The 19,384-nt window shown below is 43.4% G+C and overlaps 1 protein-coding gene and 1 long non-coding RNA gene across 4 annotated transcripts in view; one reads left to right on the forward strand and one right to left on the reverse strand.

Annotated features, from left to right (window-relative positions):
* Window positions 1-10,720, forward strand: part of LOC137327690 (uncharacterized) — a 42,600-nt gene extending 31,880 nt beyond the window's left edge. For all 3 annotated transcript variants that reach the window (XR_010964514.1, XR_010964513.1, XR_010964512.1), the window contains exons 5-6: window positions 2,120-2,352; window positions 8,999-10,720. This is a non-coding gene — a long non-coding RNA (uncharacterized lncRNA). The remainder of the gene's footprint in view (window positions 1-2,119; window positions 2,353-8,998) is intronic.
* Window positions 1-19,384, reverse strand: part of syt7a (synaptotagmin VIIa) — a 700,876-nt gene that overhangs the window by 517,332 nt on the left and 164,160 nt on the right. The window lies entirely within an intron of this gene.

The raw sequence follows: 19,384 nt of genomic DNA on the forward strand, positions 1-19,384 counted from the left end.
AGTCGAGCCCCTCTTTCAACTTCCTCTTCCCATTCTGCAGACTGGAAGCTTTGTTTGGGATCTGCTCTACACAACTGGCTGAGATGGAGATTTGCAACTTTGAGGAGAAGCCCAGTAAATGTGTTAGACATCCATTGTCTTGCATGTTTTTTCCCTTCGAAATGATACAGACCATGGACCTATGCTGAGTCATCAACATAGCAGTCAAAGTGCTGGAACTGGCATCAGCACCCTTGACTGCGGGGGTGGGGTGGATGGACAGACATGGGTCTAGTTCCTACTTCTGATTGCTACCCAGTGATTCCTGCACATGTGGAACTGGTAGAGAACAGAATCAGGACAATTTGTGAGCTATATAGGTTGCTGATGCTCACTGTGTAGACTCACACATGAAGAATGGCCAGATGGACAATACACTGGCGCCTGGCACCCACGTAACCGTACCCCAGCAGAGAAGACATAATTGGAAGGAAAAAAATGCATTAAAAAATACACAAATTAGTGATTGTAGAAGGTTACGTTCTCCTTTAAATCATAAGTTTAGCACTATTAGAACACAAGGTAATTACAGATGAGAAGACCATTCACCCCATCTTAGTTCATCCATCCAGAGGAACCCCACAGACCCCCCAGCTGCTGCATCCAATTGATTCTTAAAAGCATTCAGGGTTTTCACTTTCACTCTGCCAGCAGTCCATTCCAAGTAAAAACAGAAAATGCTGGAAATACTCAGCAAGTCAGGCAGCATCTGTGGAGAAAGAAACAGAGTCAACGTTTTAGGTCAAAGACCTTTCATCAGTTCGACCTGAAATGCTAACTCCGTTTCTTTCTCCACAGATCCTGACTTGCTGAGCTTTTCCAGCATTTTCGGTTTTTAGTTCAGATTTCCAGCATCCGCAGTATTTTGCTTTTGATTTAGTCCATTCCAAGTGTTGATCGCTGTGTGTGAAGAACTTCCTGATTTCAGTCCTAAAGTTGCCTTTTACTAGTTTGAACCAATGTCCCCTTGTCCTACTCAAATAATTTATCCATCTCTCCCCTTCTATATTTCACTTACTTTATTTTACATACATTCTCTGTCCAATGAAACAGATTGAAGGCCTTTGTTGATGATGCAGTTAGTAACACTCAAATCTCTGCATCTGAAGATTGGTTTGTAACTGATGTTTCAGTAGTAAGTAGTTGCATTTATATAGCACCAAATGTGTCTCAGAAATGCCTCAAAGCATTTCACATACAAAGAATTAGATTGGTGTGCATTGACGGTTGGTATATAGGCAAACAGGGCACAGCAAGCTCCCACAATGAGATGAATGATCAATTTGGTGTTGCTGGTTGAAAGAGGAATATTGGCCATATCTAGGTAACTCCTTGTTCTTCAATAGTGGCTGAATCTTTAACATCCCCCCTGAACTGTTAGACGAGGAAGATAAACCTCATTAGAAAGATAAAACCACCGATAACGTAGCACTCCCTAGTTCTGCACTGAGGTGTCAGCCTGCATTATATGCTCTGGTTCTGGAGTGAGGCTTAAACGCATAACCTATTGACCTGGAGGAGAGAGAGGGAAACACTAACACCCTAAAAACTTAGAAATACAGAGGTAATGGTGTGAAAGCAGGGATAGAAATGCATTGAAATATGAATCAATATGGCATGACTAAACTCTGCTTCAGACAAGTGAATGAAATGGATTTTTTAGTGCTGTAGCACAGATGATTGGCCCTTAAGGTAAGCATCAATATTGGAAAAAATTTGCACAAATCCAATTTTGATTTACACATCAATTAGGGATGGGCAGTAACCAGTTCAAGTTGCTGCTCTATTTAATTTTAAGTACTGACCACCACCCCAAAAAGGTCTGCAAGCTTTCAAATAATCCCCAAATACATTCAGATCCATGCAGGCACTTCTAATTTAGGAAACAATTGCACATCTTTCAAAGCAAAATGCTGAATCTATTAATTTGGCAGTCTCGATGGCATCTGCACATCTGGCTGTCATTCACAAACATGAAATGAGAACACCATCGATACCAGCAGATTCAACATTACATTTTGAAGCTTGCATGGGTAGGCTAAAATCATTCAGTGCTCAAAAAATGTGCTTCCTTTACCAGAAAACAGATCTACAAAAATTATAGGGGACCAATGAAGGAGGTCACGAGATCGAGCGAAGTGTGACCGGCATACATGAGAAAGCTGACCCTGTTCCAGATAACATCAGCAAGGGATATTGTGTAAACGAAGACGAGGGGGTGGTGAACGATGGAAGCATGGCGTATACCAGAAGCAACCATATTGGCACAGAAGGATAAACCATTTGAGGTGATATATTCATCCGGTGCGACAGGTAAGACTGTAAACAGGAGAGAGCAATGCCAAAGAGTTGGACTGTGGAGGAGACACATTCAAGGAGGAGGAAATGGTTGACATTACTGAAGGCAGGAAAAAGGTGGGAGGAGGACAGTGTGCCTGCGTTGCAATCACATAACATGTCATTGGTGATTAAAAGCATCGAACATAAACAGGCCAATCCTTAAAATAAATGTTTGTCAACGGGATGTTTCACTCTACTAATCAGACTTAAAACAATTATCCCTGTCTATCTGGCAGCAGGAAACGACATCTCAGACCTCTGGAGAAATATCTGATGGACCTGGCACAAGATCAGTGCAGCAAAAACTCCTCCTCTTGCGTTTTTATTTTAAACCTCTGATGCGCTCGTGAATCTGTCTGACAGTTTGAATCTCTGTTCTAATTTGACTTTCCTTAAATCACTGACTGCTATGGCTGCAGGGCAAAAGCATTTCTTTAAAATTGAGGAACTTGGATAAAGGACCAAGACCCATAATGCAGGATACCACCAAGACTGAGGAAACAAGATAAATAAGGAGGTAGTGGTTAGGTAATACAGAGCTTGGCTTTTAAAAGCTTGTAGATTTACGCAGGAAGAGAAGACAATGAGGTAGAGTCCCACGGTTTTGAGATCCTGGGAAAGAACGATTTGAAGTTGGTGATGGAGAGAGGTGTCTTGATTTCAACACCGTGTTCTGGCTGTAACTTCAGCGTGAATACACTGGAATCGCCAGAAACTTGGCCAGGGCCTGGTCATGCATAGCGGCAAATGTTCCAGAATGTGTGGTGGAGCCATGTGGCTACAAGGCCATTGTCATAAGAGATGTTCCTACTCTCCGGCCCTTAAAAGGAACCTGGCATGGGGTCAACATGGATACATCTAGTCAGTCCAGACATACCTCCCAGCACACGGATCTATGCTGGGATAGAGACCTGGATGCCTGAAGATTTGGTCACCTGGCCCAGGACTCTGGCTAGAATTTGCTGTCTCTTTGGAAGAGGGAGTACTTCAAATATGGCCCTAGACCCCCCCCCAAAAGCATTTAAATCACAGGACTAACCCAGACTTCAGAAAGTTTAGTGGGGTTACGGTGGAGGCTCCAAATGGGCAAATCTTGGCACTTACATCGGAAAACGACCTACCCCTTCCTCGTTGACTGTTCCCATGGATTTTGAGGGCCTAAATGTTAAACTAAAACTTCCATGTGGCATTTTGGTTTTCTTAAACTTTGCTTCAATGAATAAAAAGCTGCAGTTTGACTATAAAACTACAATTCAGAAACATTTCCCCTTTAAACAACTTGTACAGATTCTGTTGAAGAAAGATTAAAGACTTTCAAAAAAAAAACTGCATCTATAAAAATTATTTACTTAAAATAACAAAAGCTGGTTTCAAAGATTGAGTTGTGCCAAATTGCATTATTTGATAAAAGCTAGATAATTTTGGATTTGGATCCATCAGGTTGTGCACAAGAGGGACAATGGCCCCGATATTAGTGGGGAGGCGGGATGGCAGCAGGGTGGGTGGGGGGGGGGGGGGGCGCGCACAATTGGACGCGTGGCAAACCCGCATGAACCAAATTTACCATTTCTGACGCGATCGCACGTTGATCGATAGTGGTTAATGTGCTCTCTGGGTTTCCCGCCCAGCAGTTGGCCTGATTGCAGCTCCTGATGGCAGCCAGCCTGTCAACGCAGGTGGGGGGGGGGGGGGGGGGGGGGGAAAGAGAGCGAGACGTCATCCGGCGCTGGACTGGAAGATCGGGTGGGGGAGGGAAAAAGAGATCAGGAGGGGGAGATTGGGGGAAGATCAGGAGGGGGAGATCGGAGGGACATTAGGTGGACAAAGAGGGGGACATCAGAGCGGGAGACATCGGACAGTGGAGCAGGTTTCAAAAGGTAGGTGCATTTAGTGTCTTCAGTTCATTGCATTTTTAAAATTTAATTTATTTTGTTTCTTGTTCCCTGATCCGGCCCTTCATGCCTGGTGAAACTAGGCGTGAATCAGGAGCGGTGGGCAAGCCGCCCAGGTAAGTTAAAAATCGTTACCTGTGACAGATAAAGTGATTGTAAAGTGCCTTAAGTACCTCAGTGAGGTAAATTTTCCTCTTTAACTTCAACTTCCGGTTTCGGTCACCCGCACGCACACAGGTGGGTCCCTGGGAAATTCGGAAGCCAGCGGCTTCCAAACCCGAACAGGATTTGCGCGATTTTCGGAGCCCCCCCTCCCGCCCCCGATGCACCCCCAATTGCCTCCTAAAATCACCCCCAATAAGTCTCTTCTCCAGATGGTGCTATTTTGTTTGTTGCACAAGAAGTTTTTTTCTCAATCCTGGTGGGTATTGTTACCTCTATAACTGGAACACAAAAAAAATGATGCTAGTTCAGTTGATCATGTCCATTGGCAGTATTTAGAAGGTCGCTGTACATTAATTCTGGATAAGGGTGGGAAGGTCTGTAGCTATACTTGTATGTCTGAGTCACTGGCAGTCCAATTTGAGGAGTGGGGAGTAGAGGAAGAAGAGAGAAACAATATACTTGAAATCCTGTCGTGCTAACTCTGTGCATGCCCGTAACAGTCTGATGGATAGCCTTCTTTGATTCAGCAACCAGCGAAATAACCTTGGACTTTGAGAAATGTAATTATGGGACTTTTAAATTCAAAATTTGAATAAGGTAAGCTCACTATTGCTTGCAGAGCAGCTCATTTACAAGATCAAAAACAACAGACGAGTCTTCTGAACATCGGTTTGGACAGTCCCAAGAGCAATGTCTACATTGAATATGTATGCATACAGAGTTACACAAGCTCACGTGGCACAGTGCCACAATAGATTCCAACATGCCGCAGCAAGGAACGAAGGGATATTTTCAAAACCATATGTTGCTCCGTTTTCAGCTGTGTGTTGTTGGGGAAGTGCCGAGGGAAAAGAAAAGAAAGGAAAAAAAATTGAGTGAGACAGGCACTCCAATGCCACTCTGGTCCATTTCCTAACAGCAGAGGATAAACTGAGGTCTGGAAGGAGGTGTAACACCCTCTCGGTCAGCGATGATGGATGATCCAGGGAGACAGGAGCAGAAAAAAAGAAAAAATATTTTAAATTAAAAAGAATCACTGAATCGTGCTTTTAAAGTTTTTGAAAAGTCTCGACTCTACAGGAAGGAATATGAGAGCATTTGCCCCAGTCTTGCTACATAACTTTTGTATTTTCCCTTTTTGAAGATTTTTCACACTGCTACTTCTTGGTACCATTCTTCCTCAATCAGCACAGTGGGATAATCCCAGGTTCCTGGAATTCACTGTAACTACCATCAGTTCTTCCTTGGGACCAAAGAGTTTGACAGACATTTCTACAATGATACCTTGATCTGCCAATGTATTTCATTCTCAAAAGTGGATATCACTGCACATGTTTAAGAAGTTTTGCAATTGGGTTCATTCTTTTAAAATCATAAATCTCACTTCTTGAGGTTAACTGAAGAAAAAAATTGCAGTTATATAACACCTCATCATTGAATCAGTGAAGAATCAGAGAAATTTACAGCATAGGAGGCAACCATTCGGCCCATCGTGTCTGTGCCGGTCGAGAAAGAGCCATCCAGCTAAATTCCACTTTCCAGCTCTTGGTCCGTAGCCTTGTAGGTTGCGGCACTTCTAGTGCATGTCCAAGTACTTTTTAAATGAGTTGAGGGTTTCTGTCTCTACCGCCCCATCAGGCGGTGAGTTCCAGACCACCACCACCCTCTGGGTGAAAAAATTTCTCAAGTCCCCTCTAATCCTTTTATCAATTACTTTAAATCAATGTCCTCTGGTTTTTGACCTCTCTGCTAAGGGAAACAGGTCCTTCCTATTCACTATCTAGGTCACTCATAATTTTATACACCTCAATTAAATCTCCCCTCAGCCTCCTCTGTTCCAAGGAAAACAGCCCCAGCCTATCCAATCTTCTCATAACTAAAATTCTCCAGTCCTGGCAACATCCTCGTAAATCTCCTCTGTACCCTCTCTAGTGCAATTACATCTTTCCTGTAATGTGGTGACCAGAACTTTATGCAGTACTCCAGCTGTAGCTTAACTAGTGTTTTATACAGTTCTAGCATAACCTCCCTGCTCTTATATTCTATGCTTCGGTTAATAAAGGAAAGTATCCCGTATGCCTTTTTAACCACCTTATCTACTTGTCCTGCTACCTTCAGGGATCTGTGGACATGCACTCCAAGGTCCTTCTGTTCCTCTACACTTCTCAGTATCCTCCCATTTATTATGTATTCCCTTGCCTTGTTTGCCCTCCCCAAATGCATTACCTCACACTTCTCCGGATTGAATTCCATTTGCCACTTTTCTGCCCACCTGACCAGTCCATTGATATCTTCCTGCAGTCTACAGCTTTCCTCCTCACGATCAACCACACGGCCAACATTTGCAAACGTCTTAATCATGGCCCCTACATTTAAGTCTAAATCATTGATGTACACCACAAAAAGCAATGGACCTCGTACTGAGCCCTGCGGAACCCCACTGGGAAAAGCTTTCCAGCCACAAAAACACCCAACCATTAACCTTTGCTTTCTGCCAGACCCAATTCTGGATCCAACTAGCCACTTTCCCTTGGATCCCATGGGCTTTTACTTTTCAGACCAGTCTGCCATGTGGAACCTTGTCAAAAGCCTTGCTAAAATCCGTGTAGACTACATCAAACGCACTACCCCTCATCAAACCTCCTTGTTACCTCCTCAAAAAATTCAATCAAGTTAGTCAGACACAATCTTCCCTTAACAAATCCATGCCTTTCTAAATGATGATTAATACTGTCCCTCAGAATTTTTTCCAATAATTTGCCGACCACCAAGGTAAGCTGACTGGCCTGTAATTACTCAGTCTATCCACTTCTCCCTTTTTAAACAATGATAAAATGTTAGGAATCCTTCAGTACCACACCTGTAGCCAGAGAGGATGGGGAAATAATGGTCAGGGCCTCCGCTATTTCCTCCCTTGCTTCTCTTAACAGCCTGGGATACCTTAATATTTCCTCTCACTATGTTTATCCCATCCAATATTTCACACTCCTCCGCCTTAACTACAATGTTAACATTTCTCTAAAATGTCTCAAAGCACTTCAGAAACAGTGAATTAATTTGAAGTACAATTGTTACATAGACAAACGTAACAGCCAGTTTATGCACAGCAAGAGCCCACAAATAGCAACGAGATTAACGACTAATTAACCTGTTTATGATACAGTTGGTTGAGCAATGAATGCTGGTTATAACAACTGGAGAACTCCCTGCTCCTCTTCGATTAGTTCCATGGAATCTTTCTTTATTGACTGTCCCACTTCTGGCATCTGTATACAAATATACAGAACAAGCACACTATATTAATGCTGGTAATGCTGCTGGTGTACAGAATAGTACATCACTCCTGCTAATGATTTTCCTGGGAGTGCACAGCTGCTGTGCAGAGTTCTTGTATAATAAGGGTAGCAGTGAAAACCATCAATAGGAGTGATGCACTATTATGTACACGAGCTGGTACCTGGTTTTTACACTGTTAAATCCAACACCCTGACTTGTAGACCCAGATTTTTGTGATTCAAGTTTCAGGGATAAGAAAGTAAGATTGAACAGTATAAATCACAAGGAGCCAGCTCATGCACACCAAACTCCTGAAACCTGAATTTAACTACACCAATAATAACACAGCTTTAATCTGTCCAATTGACAAACTTACTTGGTAAGTAAGAGGCAACCTTCAATAGCAGTCCAGGGGCATGTTGTCCAATGCTGCATTACTGAACCAGACTGTCTACAATAAGAATTTATTTTTCCCATTTTTTTCCCTGTATTTTCCTTGTTCTGTTGCCCAGGGTGCAGATCAAGGTACAAAATTTAATTACTTCAAAACAACTCTTTCCATATATATTAGAAAGGCCAGTGATTAAATGCAAATTAATATTTCATCAGGTGCTTTAGTGTCTGTGTTTGTCAAGCATGCTGTTGCAGTGCCTGCAAGAATCTTACAATTCAGGCAGCCTGAAGGTGTGGAGAGGTCAAAGCACGTTTCAAAAACAGTGTGGACTAATTAGTTTATTTTAATTTATCATCTACAATTCTGCACTGGCTAATTATAGCATGACCAGAATAGCTAAGGGGATTCTCCTTCGGTGTTAGTTGACTTTCAGCTTGTAGTGGCGTAAGGCTCGTTGTTACGAGATACAATGCCTACCCTGTTGTCAATTTAACCACAGCAAAATAGTTGGGTATAGGCTATTTTTTTTTAATTAAAAAAAATTAATCGACCGTATACGGCACACAAGACCTATATACACGTGAGTCATGTCATTCCCATGGGATGTCAGAAGTTACTTTGAGAATTTGACTATGCCAGTTTTATGTTATTGAGAGATTGTTAGGTGTCACCAAATGGGGCATTATGTTTTTGCACAACTAAAGAGGGGATTTTGAAATGTATTGATTGGAAGATATGGGGCATCTTTCCAAATTGTTGATTTATATTGTTACTTGGGGGAGGGGTCCGAAAGGATGCCAATTTCTGCTTGGAAACAGTGGATTGGGAGTGTGCCGAGAAAGCATTAAGGGCGCGGTGATTTTTTTCCAGTAACTGCAAAACTCTGTTGCAGGTTAAGCTTGCAACGTCGAAGACGTATCCAAATAGCTCTCCTAGATATAAAATGGAAGAGCTTCCTTCAACCGATGAGAGTTTCTGCAACATGCTCTGGAATGGACTTATCGTACAAATGGGAATGGCAGGCTCCAGGCTACACCAATCTGACACACAGTATCTTGGAGGAGGAGTGAATCTCAATGCTGGCAGAACTTTTCGGCAAAGCTCCTCATAAGGACCCTGATTAAGCAGTTGGCGATGATTAAACCAAGTATGCAACATTAGAATTGGATGTCTAATACATCAAGGTGACTGGCACAAGGAAGACTGTTTTGTGTAGATCCTTCTAGATGCTAAAGGTAGATATCCATCATATAGCTGGTGAAGAAACTCTTGAGACACCAGCTACCAGAACACATTTCCTGTCAGTTGGGTATGAACATGCACTGATATCTAGGGATTGGCGCCTACCACGATTGGGCTGCAGATCCGCTGCTGAAGTTCTCCACCTCCAACTGGTGAAACATCTTTCTGATGGCACGTGGTGAGTGTTCGTTTTTACAGGCGCTAAACTGCAGTTCGACACCTCCAACAAATACCAATTCTCAGTGTTCCACAAAGCAAGGCCCAACAAACTCGACAAAATTTGCCCGTCACTTCCTCTGTCTCTGATCCTTCCTCCCCCTGGAAATTTTAATGCAAAGCTGCAGTACTCAGGCAGCAAATTTAATTACACCCAGTAAGTGTAGAATTTGCAGGATCTATTGCTGGATTGTAAGCGCTGCCCATGATAATGTCCAATATTTTTGTGACAAATTTAGTAGGTTGGCATCAGTACTGAATAAAACTAGACTCAGAATTTATTTTGTCTGAACATAGTGTATTGTATTACTATCAAATACAATAAGCCACAATCGGATACTTCCAAGCCGAAATCTTGTAAATAACCTAGAAGGCTTCCAAGATTAGTTTACACGGCGAAAGCAAAAATCAGCTTGTGTCTTAAATTTACAGGATCATAAAACCAGCATTTCCTTCTTCAAAGCAAAATTCACTTAGAAAGCGTGTGGGAGCTTCTAAAGACTGCTGCACTGTGACGACATATTGATAGGATGTTATTTATAACTACAGCCTCAGTCTGTTTTATGGAATAGTAAAAAGAAAGCTGCTTACATGAAATGAGTTTGGGCAGTCACAATCCAGTTCCCAGTAGGGTCAAAGCACAAACTTACCTCTAATTGGCGACCTCACTCAAATGCCACGCAATGGCTGGAATGGAAAAACGTCACACTGGTGCAACAGCGATTCTCTTCTCAAATTGTAACTGAGGCATAATATTGGGACAGAGTAGGGAACTTCATTCTGCATCTAACAGTACCATATGTGGGTGTGGTTGATTCTGGGTTCCAAAATTAGAAACTGTTCTATTCCCCAGCACCAACATTCTTCACCTCAATGAGTACAAAATTAAAAAACATAAGCATTTTCCACTGAAGTTTTGTATTTACTGATTTTACGAGATGACATAATTTGCTTTATTCATTAAGAGCGCAATGTTGATGCAAAATCAGTATGTTGTCACAGAGACCAAATCTCAACGTACATACAATGACTCACTGAAGTTACACGTGGCATTGTGTGGATAATGAAGATCAAGTGAGATGGGGAGTGTAAGGTCACTGTGTAAGGAGTACTGTGTACATGTCAAATTTTGTTTGATAATGCTCCTGTGAAGCGCCTTGGGACATTTTACATTAAAAGGCGCTACATAAATGCAAGTTTTTACTGTTGTTAATCAAAACAAACCATATAGCTTTACCGAATGTCCCATGTCTAATCCTGTCGTTGCTTTGCCCAACCCTTCTATGAGTTTATAGATAATTAAAACCATGTGGAGTCATAGATATATGCAGTGGGACCCTGTTAAGTCCAATGTGAACAGGATTTTTACCCTCCCAAATTTTCGCCCTTTCTCTCCAGATAACACCGACTCTATGGGGTATAAGCGTCAACAGCCTTCTGGTACTTGGCCTACTTGGTGTCAACAGGTTATTTGACTGCATGGAGCATCACAGCTGATTCTGATCCTATTCAGCACCTGGGCTGATGTCCCCACGTGTACTTTCCAGTCGGTGTCGTGGATAACATTCAGAAGCAGAAATCTGGGCTGATTTTTAACCTCTCCCTAGCCCAGGAACACGGAGGCAAATTGTTGCACCCCAACTGCTGCCCTGGTTAAAACCAACCAACTCAGCACAGACTGGGGATCAAACCTGGAACCTTTTCATCTGTATGGTTCAATTATGCACTCTGGAATTTTATTTCTAAAAGATTGTTCATGGGGGAGGGGAGATACAATTACAAGTCAAATAGTGTGGGACTAGCTGGCTGTTTCTTACAAACCAGCAAACAATTTATTGCAATATATCAGTACAAAAGTGGACACCTTTTGTTAGTAGGATTTTGTTTTAGAGGAGGAAATTCTAGGTTGGGGGGGGGGGGGGGTGGGGGGGAAGAGGAGTACTTTTAGTTCAAAGCATAGTCCTACGTCTATGTAATAACAATGGCTTGAAACATACACTTCAAAATTCCTACCTTGGCAGAAGCCTGTCATTTCAGGTTCCATCAGCTCAAGGCCACTCCACTCTCACCAATGACAGGGAGCAGCCACCTGTACCACACGGTGGCTCCAGTTAGATAAATAGGTACTGCAACTTCAAACTGACCCAAGTGCCAATCCAGGACAACCTGGCCCTGGAAAAATATATTACTAGCTGGGAACATTTCTTTAGGGAAGGTAAAATTAGAGGTGAGAGTCACACCTGATAGGTGTCCAGCACCTCCTGGTAACCAGCTCAGGGCTACAGTGTTCTAAGAGAAGGTAATATCAGTGATCCTTTGGCAGCTCAGGTATTGGGACCAGGCTGTCCTGAAAATTAGAGATGTAAAAGATGACAAATTACAAGACCATAAATTTGATTCATTTATAAAGTCCTATTGTCATCAGAACTGCAACACACAGGACTTGTGAATGTAAAACATGCCTGTAGTACTAAGAGATGGTCAAAGCTTCCGTTCTGTGCTACAAGCCCATTAGAAGTATTTATGTCCCTGCAGGTACAGACTAAGTACCTTTAATAGGAAGACATCACATATGATTATTACATTTATTTCACCCTGATGCAGCATTTTGTGACTGAAGCGATGTTCTCAGGCCCTTGCACAGACCTACCAACACACACACATTTGACAAGAGTCTCTCGTCTCAGGATTACAAGCTTATACCCAGATGTGCTAATAATCCAAGTATTTATCTTGCTTTCTCTTAATCTTGAGAACACTCAAAACATATTTGCGAGGTGGGCTATGAAGGGAAAGTGGCAAAATGTAAAGGGAAAGAGAGAAAACCGAAAGACAGAGGAAAATGAAGATAAAGGAGATGAGAGTAGAAAAATTTAATAAGTCACTTGCTTTCTGCCTGTGGTTTATGTAACAGATCAGCAACACAATAATCAAAAGTTAGAAGGATGGGGAGGGGAAGCATGAAGAACGGGGTTAAGAAAAGGGGACATAACTCAACAAAAAAAAACTGCAGACAGGAAGGCGAGGGCACATTCCTCTTTCCTCCTTTCATTTGTTGAACTTACACAATGGATGCATCTGTTAATGACAGTTGCATTTTTGCTATGAAGCAACCCTCCTAGCTTGCAACTGAAAATCTCACACCTGAGATTTGTCCAATGCTCACAGTTCTGACAATGCAATAGCTGCTTTAATTGGCCTGCGGGTGAGGGGAAGGGAGGAGTTTGGCGAAGATGAGATTTAATAACAGAGTCAAGGCAGAAAGAGTGTGAGGCAACAAGGATTTGAAATGATTGTGGTGCTGCTAATATTCCCCGACCACCTCATCCATTATTTATACTGATAAAATTCAATGATAGTAAACTGCACTTCCCTGCTGCTCAATCAGCTCCTGTGCACTGCTGCAAATCTGCCAATGATTAGCTGAACCTAATGTCTGAGAGTGCTGTTATAAAAGGCTTTTTTAAAAAAAGAAAAAAGGTCTGAAGTATGTTCCTTTAGTGAAAGGAATTTACAGTTCCAATAGCCAGTACACGTGTGTGTGACACAATTAGAGGCTGTGTAATTACTGCACGACAGACATTTGAGAAGGCAATATGATGGTGTGCCTTTCAAACATCTTTAAAATATACACGTGTCATTGGAGACATATTCTGTTCCATAATTAACTCTATAATAATTTAGAGGCTGATAGTGGCATAGCTTTTAAAGCTTCAATAAATATCATTTTTTTGTGCTGATCAGACCATTCACTTCCTTTATATGCAATTGATCACTTAAAAAGGAGCTTTGGTAAACAACACTGGTTTGCCTGAATGCTCCAACCAATTCAATTAGTGTGCGCATTTCTTTTTCTTTTGCAAACCAACTGAATTGCTGCCCAATCAACCTCTTTTCTACAGTTAGTTTGGATAAAGCTGCTGACCATATTAAGTTTATGGCTTTGTTTTTCTCTCTCAGGTGTGCATGTGTGCATGCACACCTCACTCACATTCATGCACTCTCTGGGCGAACACACTCTAGAAAGTAAATTGAACTGTTTTGGTTTCTGCCTTGCACATTTTGAGCCAAGGGATTTGGCTCATTAAACATCAGTGAGTGTATTTTCAGAACAACAACTTGCATGTTAACTCACCAAATAATTTAGTAAATGGTCATATTGGTTGATGAATAATAAATAAGATGCATGTACCTGCCATATCTGGAGGAACTATGGGTGCATTTCTAAAGCACCTGCAACTTTGGCTGTGGCTTTAAAATGGATGCATCATTGTACCTGGGTGACTGCCACGAAACGACGGCTTCTGTATAAAGGGGGCTTTAGTAATTTAAGTGTCTTTTGGAATTTGTCCATTCTTTGACTGGTACCAATGGAACATGTAATCAGGCTCAGGGCCATTTGCAGCCCAGCTGCTCCATGTTTTTAGGTCCTCAATGCATTGCCTACCAGTTCTGGAATCGTGCTCATGCCGAGCATTATTAAAGATAGAGAAAAGGTGTCAGGTTTGATCTCTGGTCTCTGCTGATTTAATCTCAGCCAGAGACCAAGTAGGGTCACTAAAATTGGTTTCAACAACCCTGGACTAGGGAGAGGAAAATCAGCAAGGGTCCCTACTCCCATGTGCTACTCACAATCTCTGCTGGCAAGTGTGCATGTTGGATGAAGATGGGATGAGGCTTGGCCTTGATGTCCCCACAGTCACATTGCCCATGAACACTTACACATGAAAAATCACTTATTTTGCTGATATCATGTTTAATTCACAACATAAAGCAAGGATGGTTAAATACCGACTAGTTAATCAGAAATCAGTTTGACTTTTATAGAAACAAGCCAGATGTTTGACAGAGCAGCCCAAAGGAGGAGCAAGAGAGAAAAATAAATAAAGTATGGTGAGCCACTACCTGGAATATCACGTCAGGTTCACCATCTAAAACGTTACAGACATAATGACTTCATTAGCAGAGCACCACAAACTCAATGAGACATGGCAAATGGGGAAAGGGTGTTACGAGATGATACTAAAGTGTGTTCCTCACAAAAATCAAAGGAAATGCTTTTCAGGTGCATGCAAATGAAACAGCATCCCTCTCACAAATGTAGACACCCTGGGCCCGATATTACCATGGCGGCGGGGGGTCGATTGGGCGCGTTGGTAACGCGCCCAGTGAAATCAGTCTGCTTCACGCCCAATCGCAGCCTGATTGGATCCACTTACCTGGTCTTCCGGGTTCCCCACTGCTGATCTGCGCGGCGGGCGGACTGCGCATGCACAGTAAGGTCTGTCAGCTGGAGGAGCTCTATTTAAAGGGGCAGTCCTCCACTGACTGATGCTGCAAGAAATAGGAAAAATTACAGCATGGAGCAGCCCAGGGGGAAGGCTGCTCCCAGGTTAATGATGCCTCACTCCAGCTCTTATTGCATGGGGTGAGGAGGAGGGGGAGGACAGAGATCTTCCCCCCGGCAGGCGGGAGGAACCGGCCTGCCTCTGCCACCAAGGCCTGGCTCGAGGTGGCAGAGGAGGTCACCTGCACCACCAACATATCGTGCACCTGCATACAGTGCAGGAGGCACTGCAATGACCTAAGTAGGTCAGCCAAAGTGAGTACACTTACTCATTCCCCTACACTCCGTCTGCCACATCACCGCACCCACCCCACATCTCCTTCTGCACAGCCAACACTACTCTGTCACATCACCCCTCACACCCACTCAAAACTCATCCTCATCTTACCTGCACTTACTCACCTCGCTAGTACTCATCCCACCACTACCACTCAACCCAATCCTCATACAATCTCATGGCTCTATCTCATACTCACCCTCTCATGCATCTCTTTCACAGTCAGCCTCACTCAACCTGCCACTACCTGTGCTGCAGCCACAGGGCATGCATCACATATGTGCAGGAGGAAGCGTAAGGCAAACGTGTCGTGAGCATGAAGGGGATGCACAAGGGTGTTTGAGGGTTTGTCTTGGTTTTTACTTGTATTTAATTTCTGATCAACTCACATTACATACTATATTGGCACCACTACTGCCAGGTCTTTGCGAATCTTGTCTGGTTTGTGCAATAATACCCTTTCCTGAGGATCACAATGAAGACCCACAACTGATGCCACCCATTGTGTCACTGCAGAGTGGGTGTAGGTGTATTTGCAGGGCTCTTTTGTGCAGACGACTGAGAGATGTCGGCGATGTCCCTGGTGGCACCCTCGAAGGATGCAGAGGAGAAGTTGTTGAGGGCAGTGGTGACTTTGACAGCAACAGGTAAGAAAATGGTGCTTGGGCCAGCCAGGAGCAGCTCGGCATGAAGGAGGCTGCAGATGTCCACGACTACATGTTGAGTGACTCTGAGCCTCCGTGTGCACTGCTGCTCAGAGAGGTCCAGGAAGCTGAGCCTCGGTCTGTGGACCCTGTGGCGAGGGTAGTGCCCTCTGCGACGCATCTCTCTCTGCGGTTGCCCTCCCTCCTGTTGTGCAGGTGGATGTGTCACAGCACTGTGTTGTGGAGCTCCACGTGTCAGAGGTGGATGGCATGGCCGGTGATGCTGTTCGCCCTCCAAGGAGGTCATGACTGCAGCTACGGCAGCCCCCATCCGGAAGATGCACATCTGAGGGGGTCCACAAGGTAGGTACATGTGTCTGGAAACCGAGGTAAGTGTGCAAGTTGGTGAATTTTATTGTTAGGAGGAGGGTGGTGGAGGCCAAACTTTGTCCAAGGTGACAGAGTGGCTTCCTGCAATGAGTGAGGGTTTCCCCCCACCCGTCAAATGGACCTTTGCAGCTGCCACAGGCTGATGGCTACAACACGTCCATTTGAACTGGGAGTGTTTCCCCCAGAACGGGAAACAGTCCGAGTTGTTTGCAAAATCCCACCCCTCCTAAAATATCATGTTAATCAGGTCTCTAAACGACCTGAAATACCTAAATAAATACCTTAAGTGGCACCCCGCCGGTTTTAATTGCCGGCAGGAGTCCCACATGCGGGGGCTGCGCGCGCATGTCAGCGCGTCACTGGGGAACCCGGAAATGGGGCGGGTTGAAGCCGGGCTCCCGACCCGCCCTGGGAATTCCCGATTTTCGTAGCCCCCCCACCAGGAACGCACCCGATCGCGGGTGCTAAAATCGAGCCCCCTGTGTCAGCACCGAAAATCAGAACATGAGATTTTTTAAAAATAAAGCCCACATTTTTAATCAAGCTTTTGGACATTTTTCCTAACCTCTCCTTCTTTGGCTCTGTGACCATTTATCATCATAATGCTGAAGGATCATCCATTATTCTCCACATTTTACCCAATCTCAGTTGCGCAACACAAAGAAGGGCCAAAATGTCAGCTCAGTGAAGAGGCGGGGGTAAGAGGGGGAAAATATTGGGCCACTCAACTCACTGGTTTTACACACTATTCTCTGCACAACTACATATGACCAGATGTGGAATTCTACTTCTCTCAAACACCTTTAGAAACGCAAAGAGCGAAAAATATTTTATAAAAGGAAATTTGTATAAGTGGATATCAATAACAGTACCATGTCTGCATATAACCCACATTTATATATACACAAGATAAAGACACGCTGCCAGTAACTGATCCCTCTGCCAAATAGGAGCTCTGTCACAATTCAAACCATAAGTCTATATATTATCTATTTGAGAGGAAAGGCTGGTTTGCTACTGCTAACTTGTTTTTACACACATTGAAGATAACACAGCTGTCTGGTATTAAAAATGTCACTTTGAAGGCATTATGACAATACAAATATGTTTTGATTGCAAAGCAAGTAGAAGACACTTAATGCAGACTGCATGCTTTGTCTTGTAATAAAGCAAATTAAGATAAAGTGCTGGGTAACGCATGCAAATGAGCTGGGGTATCATATTTGGGTGGAATTTAGGAAACCACTGCACCAATTCAATAAACTTAGTTCAACTATGGAAGACTTGCTTTGTTTTCCTATATCGAAGTTTTCAACTTCAAAGGTTTCAAGATATATCTGTGTGTGCCTCCAGCTCATTTGCATCACCGTTTGTAGCTCATGTGCCGTTGGTCTCTGAAGTTGGTCTTGTGAAGCTTCTTGGGCTATTTAAAAATCCCCATGCACGAGTCCAGGTTTCATATCAGCCGTCAAGTTAGCTAAGTGTTGTGTCTTTTGTACCCAAGGAGGAAGCACGAGTTAGAAATTCTGTTAAAACAAATACAGCAAGCTGCTTTATCGTCTCCTGCTACTGCTTATGTTACTTTTAATAAACCTGATTATATATAGAGATAGAGAGAGAGCGAGGGAAATAGATAGATTTAGTGAGGGAATTCCAAACAGTAGGACTTAGGTGGCCGACAGCACCACACCAAAAAGGTAGAGTAAAGAGAAGTGGAGATGCACATGGGGGCAGTCAGAGGAACAAAAACTTGCGGTTGGGGTTGAGGGGGGGGGGGGGGGGCGGTGGCAGTGATAGGCAAAGGGGAGATTGTTGGGATGAAGTTACAGATATCGGAAGGGATGAAGTGATAGAGGGATTTAAACAGGATGAGAATGTTAAATGCAAGGTATGGGGACTGGGAGCCAATGTAGGTCAGCAAGGACAGGGTGACGGGCGAGCAGGACTTGATATGGATTAAGATTATTGACAGCATATGACTGAAGTTTATGGATGATGGTGTATGGGAGCCCAGTTAGCAATACAAAGGAATAATTGAGTCTGGAGATGACAAAGGCATGTACAAAAGCTTCAATAGCAGATGGGCTGAGGTAGGAACAAAGGCAGGCATTTTGCAGAAGTGGAAGTAAGCAGTCTTTGTGATGTTGAGGATATGGGGTCAGAAGCTCAGTTCATGGTCAGACAGGATACTGAGGTTCTAAATGTCTGAGACAGTGGCTGGGGAGGGGAATAGTTTCAGTGGCAAGAGTTTGGAGTTTGTACTGGGGATCAAACATAATGACTTTTTTCTACCCAACATTTAGCTGGAGCAAGTTACAGTTCATCTGGGACTAGATTTGGACAAGCAATCTGACAGCATAGAGACTGGATGCATTGAGAGGGGTGGCAGAGGGGTGGAGCTGGGTGTCAATGGCATACATGTTGAAGTTGACCACATGTCTGTGGACGATGTTGCCAAGGAGAAGCATGTGGATGAGAAAAAGGTAACAAGATTTTCTGCTTGACCACTGGGCAACTCTACATTACCAGATATTGTGTATATAAAATTAGTTTGGTTTGTAGGGAGTGAAGACTAACTTATAGGAGTGCTGTGCACAGAAAAATATCTAATGAAGCCTAAAAATTTAACAGTGCAGGCAGTAAAATTGGAATTTGAGTATCACCTACAGACCAAATACAGACTATTCAATTTGTAAATTTAAAGTAAATTGATTAACAAATAGCTGTGTTTCAGAAGGAGTATGAAAGGTGCAGATCATGAGCTAGAACGAACCTGAGAAATAGCGGAGGGAAAGGACAAACAAAATGTGACAGATTCAGAACAGATCTAGCAGCTCAAAACTGGGCATCCATGAGGCGCTGTGGGCCATCAGCAGCAGAAGAATTGTATTCCAGCACAATCTGTAACCTCATGGCCCGGCATATTCCTCACTCTACCATTACCAACAAGCCAGGGGATCAACCCTGGTTCAATGAGGAGTGTTGAAGAGCAGCACCAGGCGTACCTAAAAATGAGATGCCAACCTGGTGAAGCTACAACACAGGACAACATGCATGCTAAACAGCGGAAGCAACATGATATAGACAGAGCTAAGCGATTCCACAACCAACGGATCAGATCAAAGCTCTGCAGTCCTGTTACATGCAGTCGTGAATGGTGGT

Source organism: Heptranchias perlo, chromosome 12 (assembly GCF_035084215.1).
Source record: "Heptranchias perlo isolate sHepPer1 chromosome 12, sHepPer1.hap1, whole genome shotgun sequence".
Classification (NCBI taxonomy): Eukaryota; Metazoa; Chordata; class Chondrichthyes; order Hexanchiformes; family Hexanchidae; genus Heptranchias; species Heptranchias perlo.